Below are 9,917 nucleotides of genomic sequence, written 5' to 3'. Positions count from 1 at the left end.
GACAAGACACTTTATGGGCTCAAGCATGCTCCAAGAGCATGGTATGAAAGATATTCAAAATTCTTGCTTGAGCATGGCTACAAGAGTGGTAAAATTGACAAAATATTATTCTTAAAAGAAAAAGGTAAAGACCTCTTGGTAGTTCAGATATATGTTGATGATATAACTTTTGGAGCAACTACTTATAGGTTAAGTAAAGAATTTTCTAAACTAATTGCAAATGAATGTGAAATGAGTATGATGGGTGAGATTAATTTCTTTTTAGGCTTACAAATTAAACAAAATTCAAATGGAACTATGATCCATCAGCAGAAGTATGTGAAAAAGTTTCTTAAAATGTTTAAAATTGAAGACTCCAAAGAAATTGACACTCATATAGCAACAACCACAAAATTGGATATATATGAACCTGGTTCATCTGTTGATCAAAAGATGTATAGGGGAATGATTGGCTCTTTGTTATATCTCACTTCTAGTAGACCTGCCATTATTTTCAGTGCAGGACTTTGTGCTATATTTCAGGAAAATCTAAAAGAGTTTCACTTGACTGCTGTCAAGAGGATCTTGAGATACCTAAAAGTCACCACTGACCTCTGTCTGTGGTATCCAAAATATAGTAATTACAACTTAGTGGGATATGCCGATGCTGATTTTTTGTGGATAGAAAGAGCACCTTAGGTATGGCACACTTTCTTGGCTAATGTCTTGTGTCTTGGGTCACCAAAAAAGCAAAATTATGTGCCATTATCTACTGCTGAAGCTGAGTATGTGGTTGATGCCTCATGTTGTGCTCAATTGTTGTGGATCAAACAACAATTAATGTACTTTGTATCCCCATCTTTTGTGATAACACTAGTGCAATTAGTATGACTAAGAACCCGATTCATCACAAAAGAACTAAGCACATAGATGTTAGGCATCAATGTTTGAGGGACAACTATGAAAAAGGTTTGATCACTATGGAACTTTGTGCTACTGACAAGCAAATAGATGACATCTTCACAAAATCTTTAAGTAGAGATCACTTTTAAAGGAACATGTTAGAATTCGGGATGATTAAGATCACCTAAAAGGAACCAGTTCTAATTCAATGTTTGGTTAGATAGTTTGTGAAATTTTGTAACTAATTAGATTAGGTTTTGCTGAGTATCATACTTTTACTAGTATACTCTTGTGCCATGTGCTAAAATGCCACATTAATCTCTAATGATATTATCTTTATTTTCTTAAAAAAATTCAGACTTACACAAGAGAATTCTCAGTGAAGAACCTAGTTCATCAAGATTACATGGTATGTACTCTTCACTCCGCATATTTTGAAATAATTGTATTTAGATCATGATAAAAAAAAGAGTCCTTTTTAATCCTAACCTTCCTCAGGCCTATCTGTTACAAACGAACCAGTTTCACCTAGAAGAGAGTCCTCAATGCCATAATTGCCTAGATTCTAGGGAAGTCTCCAACGTCTTTTCAAACTCACTCCCAATTTGATTAGACTTCTGAACTTCTGAAAAGCTATCGTTACCCACTTAAACTCTCCCTCTTTAAATTGATTTGGACTTACTCATTTTCTCACTTCTAATTTTCAAGCCACCAAACAATTCACTCTATCTTCTCTCATCTCTTCTATACATATATCTACACACATCAATGGAACACTTTTTTGAAAATACCTCATCAACACCCAAAGAATCATCAACTACACCATCTATCACACCGTCAACCACACCCACCTCTAAGAAAGTAAGGTTCAAGATGCCTGCTCGTAAAGTAGTCGTTGGAGAAGAACAAATCAAGAAAATAAATGAGCAATTGAGGGCAAGCTAGGCAGAAGAACCCCAAAAATCTGAAGAATCCTTTAAGTCTGCAACTTAGGGGGAAGAAATTGTTTCATCTGAAATATAGTAGGTATTTTCTGGTCCTAAGATTGCGTCTAAAATAATTTTTGGGGTTGCTGAGAATCTGGAGAACATATTTTTTATGGTTGGAACTATTGTTGGGGTTGAAATCACTAAATTCGGAAAAATGGCGGTAAAAGTACAAAAAAGAAAAGAAAAAAAGAGTGAGGGTACTCAAGGTGATGTGAGGGGAAAGGGAAAAGAAGGAGTGGTTGAATCTTCACCTACTCCTGCTGAGTTGACTGAGGAGACTAGGGCTATGGTGTTGTGGAGTGATGATACTGCTGAGGAAGAAGAAAGCTGGATAGAAGAAGGGGATAGTGGGTCTGGAGATGCAAATACAACTGAGGGGCTGGTTAGGTTGAGGAAGAGGTTTCAAGAACCTGTTCATCTGTGCAGGACCCCCTTGAAGACCTACTGAAGCGAGTGTCTGACAACTACAGTCCGAAAAAGAAGAAAAGTTCAGGAGTTAAAATCCTTGGAACTGTTAGGGCAAATAAGAAGAGAAAGGCTTTCTCTTCTATTCCTGTAGAGACTCCTCCTACAATAGTAAAAGCTACAAGGAGTCAGAAGAGGTAGAGTGAGGCTGAACTATAAAGAGCCTCGGAAGAGAGTAGAAGAAAAGTTGCTGCAAATTAAAAGAAAAAAAGTGAGTGAGCTTGTTGAGGAAATTGAAGCTGAGGAGATGGACCTGGTTCTTCATAATGAAGACAAGGCAGAGGAGGTGGAGGTTGTGACTCCAAAGATAAAGAAAAGAAAGACTTCCAAAAAGAAGTCACTTTCAAAGACTGTTGAGGCAGAGCCTTCTACCTTGGCAAAAAGAACCAGGTTTGCGAGAAAATCTTGGAAAGTGCAAATCATGGAGGAAAAGGAAAGTGAAGAAGAAGAGAAAACTGATGAAGAGCAGGACAAGATGGTTAAGTTTGGGAAAAGAACCATCTTGAAGGGTAGACTCTTCAAAGACTTAGAAGGAGGAAGGCATGGTGATGTTGTCGGAAATATTACAACTTCAGGGTTAGAAGGACATGGTCCTTCAGATAGAAGAAAGACTTGCCACAACTGAGATTGTGGAGTTCATGGCAAATTATTAAATCAAGAATGGCAAGGTCACCAGTGTGGTGAAGGGGTGACTCTGAGCTTTGACGACAAGGAAATGGGAGAGATTCTGGGAGTACCTGCTGAAGGGTACAATGATTAAAAAAGGTTGAAGTGGCCAAGCCTAGAAAACCTGCCCACCTCCCTTGTCATTACAAGGAAATTTGTTGATAATGAGGAAGAGCTACAACCCAAGGCTGTGTACAAAAGTGAGATGAAGTCTGCCCACAAAGTGCTTTTTGAATTTGTCAAGAAGGTCATGTTGCCCAGGTAGGAAAGAAGGCACATTGCCACATTCATGGACCTGGTCCTTATAGAATGCCTAGATAGTGGAAGACAAATCAATTGGCCATGGTTTATCATCCAGCTCATTGATAGGGTTCTAACTGGCACCAAAACTCATGTCATACCTTATGGTTTCATTCTCACTACTGTGTTTGCTCACTTCAAGGTACCCCTCAAGAAATGGGATGTTAGTATAAGCAAAGATCACTTTGGGGTCAACACCTTGACTGAGTCCATACTGCTCCCAATGAACCTAGTCCATCCAAGAAGGTGCATGTGAATATCAAAATGAGAACCTTGGTGCAGGAGAGTGGGGTTAAGGATGACGAGATTGAGAGGCTGAAGAAGAGGCTACCTGAAGTAAAAACTGAGAGGGATGCTCTCAGGACTGAGCTTGCAAAGGAGAAGGAGAAGAATGAAGGCGTTCTTCATGATATGTTGAAACTGCTTCAGGCCAGAAACCAAGAATCTGGTCCTTCCCAACCTTAAACTCTTCCTAACCTAGTTAGAAAACCAGTGACCCGAATGGGACATTTTTTTATTCTTTTTGTTCATGGTGCAGTACTATTATTTCCTTCTATGCTTTGTGGATGACTATTATCAATGCTAATCAACTGCTTTTTCTATAATTATTTGTTGATGTTTATTAGATGGCTAATATCCTTAGATTGATAAAGAGAAAATTGAATCCATGATTTCAAGTAGCCTCAGTGGCCATGAGTAAGATCTAATAAAATATGATTATCTAATATGCATCTTTTCGATGATGCCAAAAGGGGGAAGATAGGTTGTGCTTTTTACTTTAGATTGTAATGTTTATAATCTAATGAACCTGGTCCTTGATGATTTGTCACTTTAAAATGAAAAGTGTTCTAACATTGTGTTGATGTTGAGCTGAGTTGAAACAGGTCTCATGCTTATGAAAAGCACAGAGTTTGTCATCATCAAAAAGGGGGAATTTGTTGGCCTAAGTAAGTTTGTTTTGATGATTAACAAAGGAACTCAAGCATGAACTAGGTCCATACACAGTGTACACATACACGGGCAGCTTCGAGCACAAGGCATGCACGTGAAGGAGATAAGCTTAAGTGGTTATATCTGATATCTCCTAAACGAACATGTTACATAATTGATAAGGAGCAGGACTCCTTACTCGAAGAGAACTCTATCCTAGATAAGGGAAGAGTTAGAAGTTGAAGATAGCTAGAACTCTTCCACCAAGGAAGAGTATAGCATTATAACACTAGTTATTTCCTATTCTACTAACTCTATATATTTCAGGATGTTCTCATTTTACAGGCACGCACAAACGCTAAAGTTAAACGTGAGTTGAAAGCAAACTAGCAAGGGATTTTGCCGATTCAAGTGTGCGAACCTGAAGCTACATGAACTAGATAGAAGAACTAGTTCCAAGTTTAATTCTAGTTTAATAATAGTACGACTTTGAGTTGTACCTTTCAGCTTTCTCTAGAAGCATTTGTACTAGGCACTCTGAGTATAGTGTTCAAGTTAGAGTTAACTTGAAATTGTCGCAACGGTGTGAGACTAGTTGCCACAAAGGGTTAGAGGTAATCCTTAGGTTTACAAGAGTTTTGTAAACGATGTTTTTGGCTCAGTGATTTAGTGAAGTGTTGGGAAAAATCCTCCTTGGTAGTAGGTTGTGGTTTTTTCACCTTTTGAGCCAGGTGTTTTTCACGTAAAAATACTTGTGTTATTTATTTTCTGCATTTATTATTCCGCACAGTAGTATAATGAACACATAGATGAACCAAGTCCTTCTATAATCTGTGCACGCGAAAAATTGGACACCACACAAATTAACCCGCCCCTCTTGTGTGGTAATGAAGTATGATACATCAATTTTCCTTTTCGTTGTTCTTTTTTTCTTTTCTTTTCATTTTTGATTTTTCGAGAAAGGGATGGATTATGACTTACGAGAAACCTAGAGGGTCAACAACATGGAAGTCAAGCTGATCTACTATACATACAAAGTTTTAATCAACAAAACAAAGTAGGTGATTATGTTAATCAGGGTAGACTAGCACTTTCAAGGAATTATATTCATTATACTTTATTCTTTTGTAACATGTTCATATTACAATTTGCTATTTATTAATTTTCATTATTGGCCGTGTTAATTCCCATTATAGTTTCTTGGACAGTCCAAATTAGTATTTCTTATAATCAAAGTTGTCAAAGTAGTATCATGCGATCACCAAATAACATCAATCTCAAGTTTTATAATTTATAATACATAAACACATTAGAAATTTCACAAATTAAAACATCTCATGTTTTATTATATGTTTCGTACTTCGCTTCTTTATTTTTAATTGCGTTATGGAATCAGACTTCCTCTTGCAGTCAACTATCAAAAGCTATGTCAGAACAAATAAGTAAATTTATGATAAACATTTTTTTATAGGTGTTAATTTATGATAAACATCATCCTCCAAATTTGAATGAAGTTAGACAAATCGATATCAGCATAAAAACTTATCGTTTTCACTTAATTATCAGTCTAGTTTCTTTCGATATACTGTGTAAGTACATTATATTTACAAGTATATGAGAAAGCTCCAATATATTGTGTAAGTACATTATATCACGACTTGGTTGTCACTTCTGAATTTAAGGGGCAGCTACGGGTTCGTGGTAAATTCATAACCCATAAACTTCAAATTCTAATTCTACCTCCGATACCATATCATTGACTGTCAATACCCAAAAAAAGAAGAAAAAATGTACTCCATAGAAGCAGAAAGGAAGGCTAGCAAGATCCGCAACTGATACAACAACAACAACAACAACAACAACAAGAAATTCAGTGTAATTCCACAAGTGAGGTCTGTGAAGGGTATAGTGTACACATACCTTACTACTACCTTCGAGAAAGTATAGAGATTATTTCCGATAGACTCTCGGCTCAGGAAGATCCGCAACGGATACTTCACATTTAATAGGATCAATGGGCTTAGGTCCATAATTATCGATCTTTGGGCTGCGGTTTGAGTGGCCCACATCCTTGCATTACCATTTACCAACTTTCTTATCTCTTGATCTATTTTTGGGCCGAAAATAATCTTTCTATAGGCAAGTTACACGTTTGGCTGGTCGGCCAGAAATAATTATATTTGGTAGTTAAATATATTAAAAAAATATGTAAATTATAAATTAATATACAAAAATATATATTTTGTCAGCTGTTATTTTTAGGAGAGACTATATGGTGTCGTTCTCCCTCTTTATGTTGTTAAAATTTTTGTCAGCTGTCCCCTTTTTGAATCAGCTGTAGTTTAGTACGTGATTCTCTTTTTATCCTTTTGCAAATGATGAACCTTTTAGGCCACGGTTTAAAAAGAAATTTGATTCACGATCTAAATTAGTTTATGTCATTGCAAATATTAGACCACAATCTAATGTATTCTGAGTAAACTGAAAGTTATATGAACAAACATGGACCGAGTCTAATTTTTTCCGGAAGGAGTAATTTCATAATGACTATATTCACACTACTTTTTTTTTAATATGATCAAAATATAAACAGTAACCCAGAAAGGAGACGTTTGCATAAATCAACCTTAATTTTTTCTTGTTTTGCCAAAAGCAAACAGTATTATATATACAACATTTTAGGAAAAATATTTGTTCAAATTTGGTGTGATTAAGTGACCTTTTATATAAGGTGCGAGTAAATGTTTTTCCCTCTAAGTATCTTTGCCTTCATTCTTTAATCAAAAGCTCCAAAATAACATTATAAACCAAGAAAAATATGTGTGGCTATGAAAGAATGAAGCAAGAACAAGAGCAGACATTGAGATGGCACGTTCTATCTCTAGACCTCTTTTTATTTCTAATACAATCCATTGGCGGACTCAGACTTTTATACCAGGTTTCAGACCTTAAAAATAATCGATAGTAAAAGATATTAAGTTAACAAATAAAGCAACAACACAACAATAATAACTTAATATAATCTCACTAGTGGGGTATGAGGATGGTAGTGCGTACGCAAACCTTACCCCTATAATGAGATAAAAAGACTGTTTCCGATAGACCCTTGACTCCCTCCCTCCAAGAACCCTCCCTTACTCTTAGGACGACTCAAACTCACAACATCTTGGTTGGAAGTGGAGGGCGCTCACCACAGCGCCCCACTCTTGTCAAAATTGCCCTTCCGACAAGATCAAAGAAGAAACCAACCAAAATTTGAACCACATGTGCTACACTTTTTATTTATGTTTAATGTCTTAGCTTTTTAAAATATCTTACAGCAAACAGTTGCAGTTCACTCCTTTCCTGTCTTCTTCCAAATTTCTCCCTCCATTTCTGCCACTATTTGTGGGAGGACGTGCTTTTTGCTGATTCATTAATCATTTATAAATAAATTTTCCGCACTACTTTTATGTCTTTCTTTTTTTGCATGTTTTTTTCCTTGTTTAAGAGAGAATATATACTAAATCAAGATTTGAATATTATGAATCCTATAATGATTTTAATACTACGTTCATTTTTACTTGTCAAGTTTTATTTTTCGAGAATCAAACTACATAATTTTGACTAACGTTTTAACATGTATTTCTTTTTACCATATTAATATGAGACGTATTATAAATTATAGTACTTTTCGTATAGTTTTCGAATATCTAAATTTTAATTTTAATATAATAAAAAAATCTAATCCAATTTAACTTCAAAGATTAGTTAATTGACTCTCGAGAAGTGAAACGTGATAAGTAAAAGTGAACGGAGAAAGTAATAATATTTATAGTCAAATTAATATTTAGTAGAGCCCGTAGATTACAAGCTAGGTCCGCCCCTGAACATACAAACGATGTTACTTTTGAAAGTATTGAAACTCTAACCACTTACTATGATATATATATATATATATATATATATATATATATATATATATATATATATATATATATATATATATATATATATATATATATCAGGAGATGACATATTAGTATTCAGTAAAGATATCAAAGAACATTTAGGACATCTACAAAGAGTTTTCAGACTATTCGTAGATAACTGAATAATCATTAGTAAAAAGAAGATGGAATTATGTAAAAATTATATAAATTTCATAGGAGTAGTTTTTGGGATTAATCCACTATTTGAGTTTTCTTTATATATATATATATATATATATATATATATATATATATATATTGAAAGTGTTTACTCCATTTTATTTTATGTATCACAAAATTTAAGAATATAACAAAACTTTTAAATCTTATAATCTTAGACAAAATTTGTGTATAACATACCAAAAGTACAATTTGAATCTTGTAATCTTACATGTCATGTCATTCATATAAATATTATTAAGGTTAAATGAGAATGTTGGAACTAAATAGAAGTAAAAGACGTTCTTGTTTAAAAAGACTTAATAGTAAAATAAGACTTATCAATTGAAACAAATACCGTATAATTAGATCTGTTTTAGTAGCTTGCTGTCACTCTTTTCCAAGTTGTCAAACTATGTTTAGTATATCAACATATTTATCTCTAATTTATTTTTTGAGTGACCCAATTGTGTTAATATTTTTGTAATAAATTGGCTACACAACTATGTCCTTCTCGGGGTTGGTGAGTTCGTAAGTAATCTAACTTCACATTTTGAATCAGTTAGTTGGAGAGAGAGACACAACTTGAAAACTTATGAGTTAAATTGTACTAATGGATATCGAATGGATCACAAATCAATTGAACTCTCATTTTTTTAGTCAAAACTCAAAAGACATAATTAAGTATATAAAAATATGATCTTTCTAATAATTTAATCTTTTAATTGAGATGAACATATACTTGGACATGGTATCAAAACAAATTAGGATCCTGAGTTCAAATCTCACCGTCATGCATTATCATAGCGGGAACACGCGGGCAAAATAATTTGCAACCCTTCTTTTAATTTGATACTAACTCTCAATAGGTAGAAATGATGAATGAAAATACCATTTCCTACTTACCCATATAGACCTATCTTTCCTATTTTCGTTTTGTTTTTAAGGTCAAATCGTCTCCTCTTGTAACCTTCTCGTGAAGAAAGTGGAGATCTTGGAACAAAAAAGGTTAAAACAAAAGAGAAAAAACATTAGTGGAGAAGCCAGGCTAGAAAGCAACACATGGAAATTTTCTTTTATTTGTTACTTTCCCATTCAACATCGAAGAGTCGGTCCAAAAAAGATAAAGTAAATAAAACCAACAATGTATTTGTTTCTATTTGCAAGTGGTTAACCAACTCAGGACCCATATATTCGACAAAAAGTTCACTTTGATGTGTTAAATAATTTATATCCAATAATATAAATATGCAGAAGAAGAGCAGTTGAACAGTTGTAAATTGATTTTCTCTTCAACACAATATTTTAAGGACTCAATCATTTAAAAATTTGGGTTGTTATGGCTGTACGGTATTCTCTATTTATTTTTTCCTAAATAAAAAAAAGGTATATATAAGAAGTGCCATCCAACGAAAAAGAGAATTTTAATTCAGATGGAAAACTTTGGGAAAGGTAGTATTGAAGATTGAAAACAAGAAAAGGTCTCGTTTATATATATGGAGTAATACTTCTATTTTCTTTTCAATAGGATGAGCCAGTCGTTTTTGGATTCTTC

Source organism: Nicotiana tomentosiformis, chromosome 5, assembly GCF_000390325.3.
Source record: "Nicotiana tomentosiformis chromosome 5, ASM39032v3, whole genome shotgun sequence".
NCBI classification, from domain to species: Eukaryota; Viridiplantae; Streptophyta; class Magnoliopsida; order Solanales; family Solanaceae; genus Nicotiana; species Nicotiana tomentosiformis.
The sequence above is the reverse complement of the archived record's forward strand: the minus strand, read 5'-3'. Positions refer to the sequence as shown.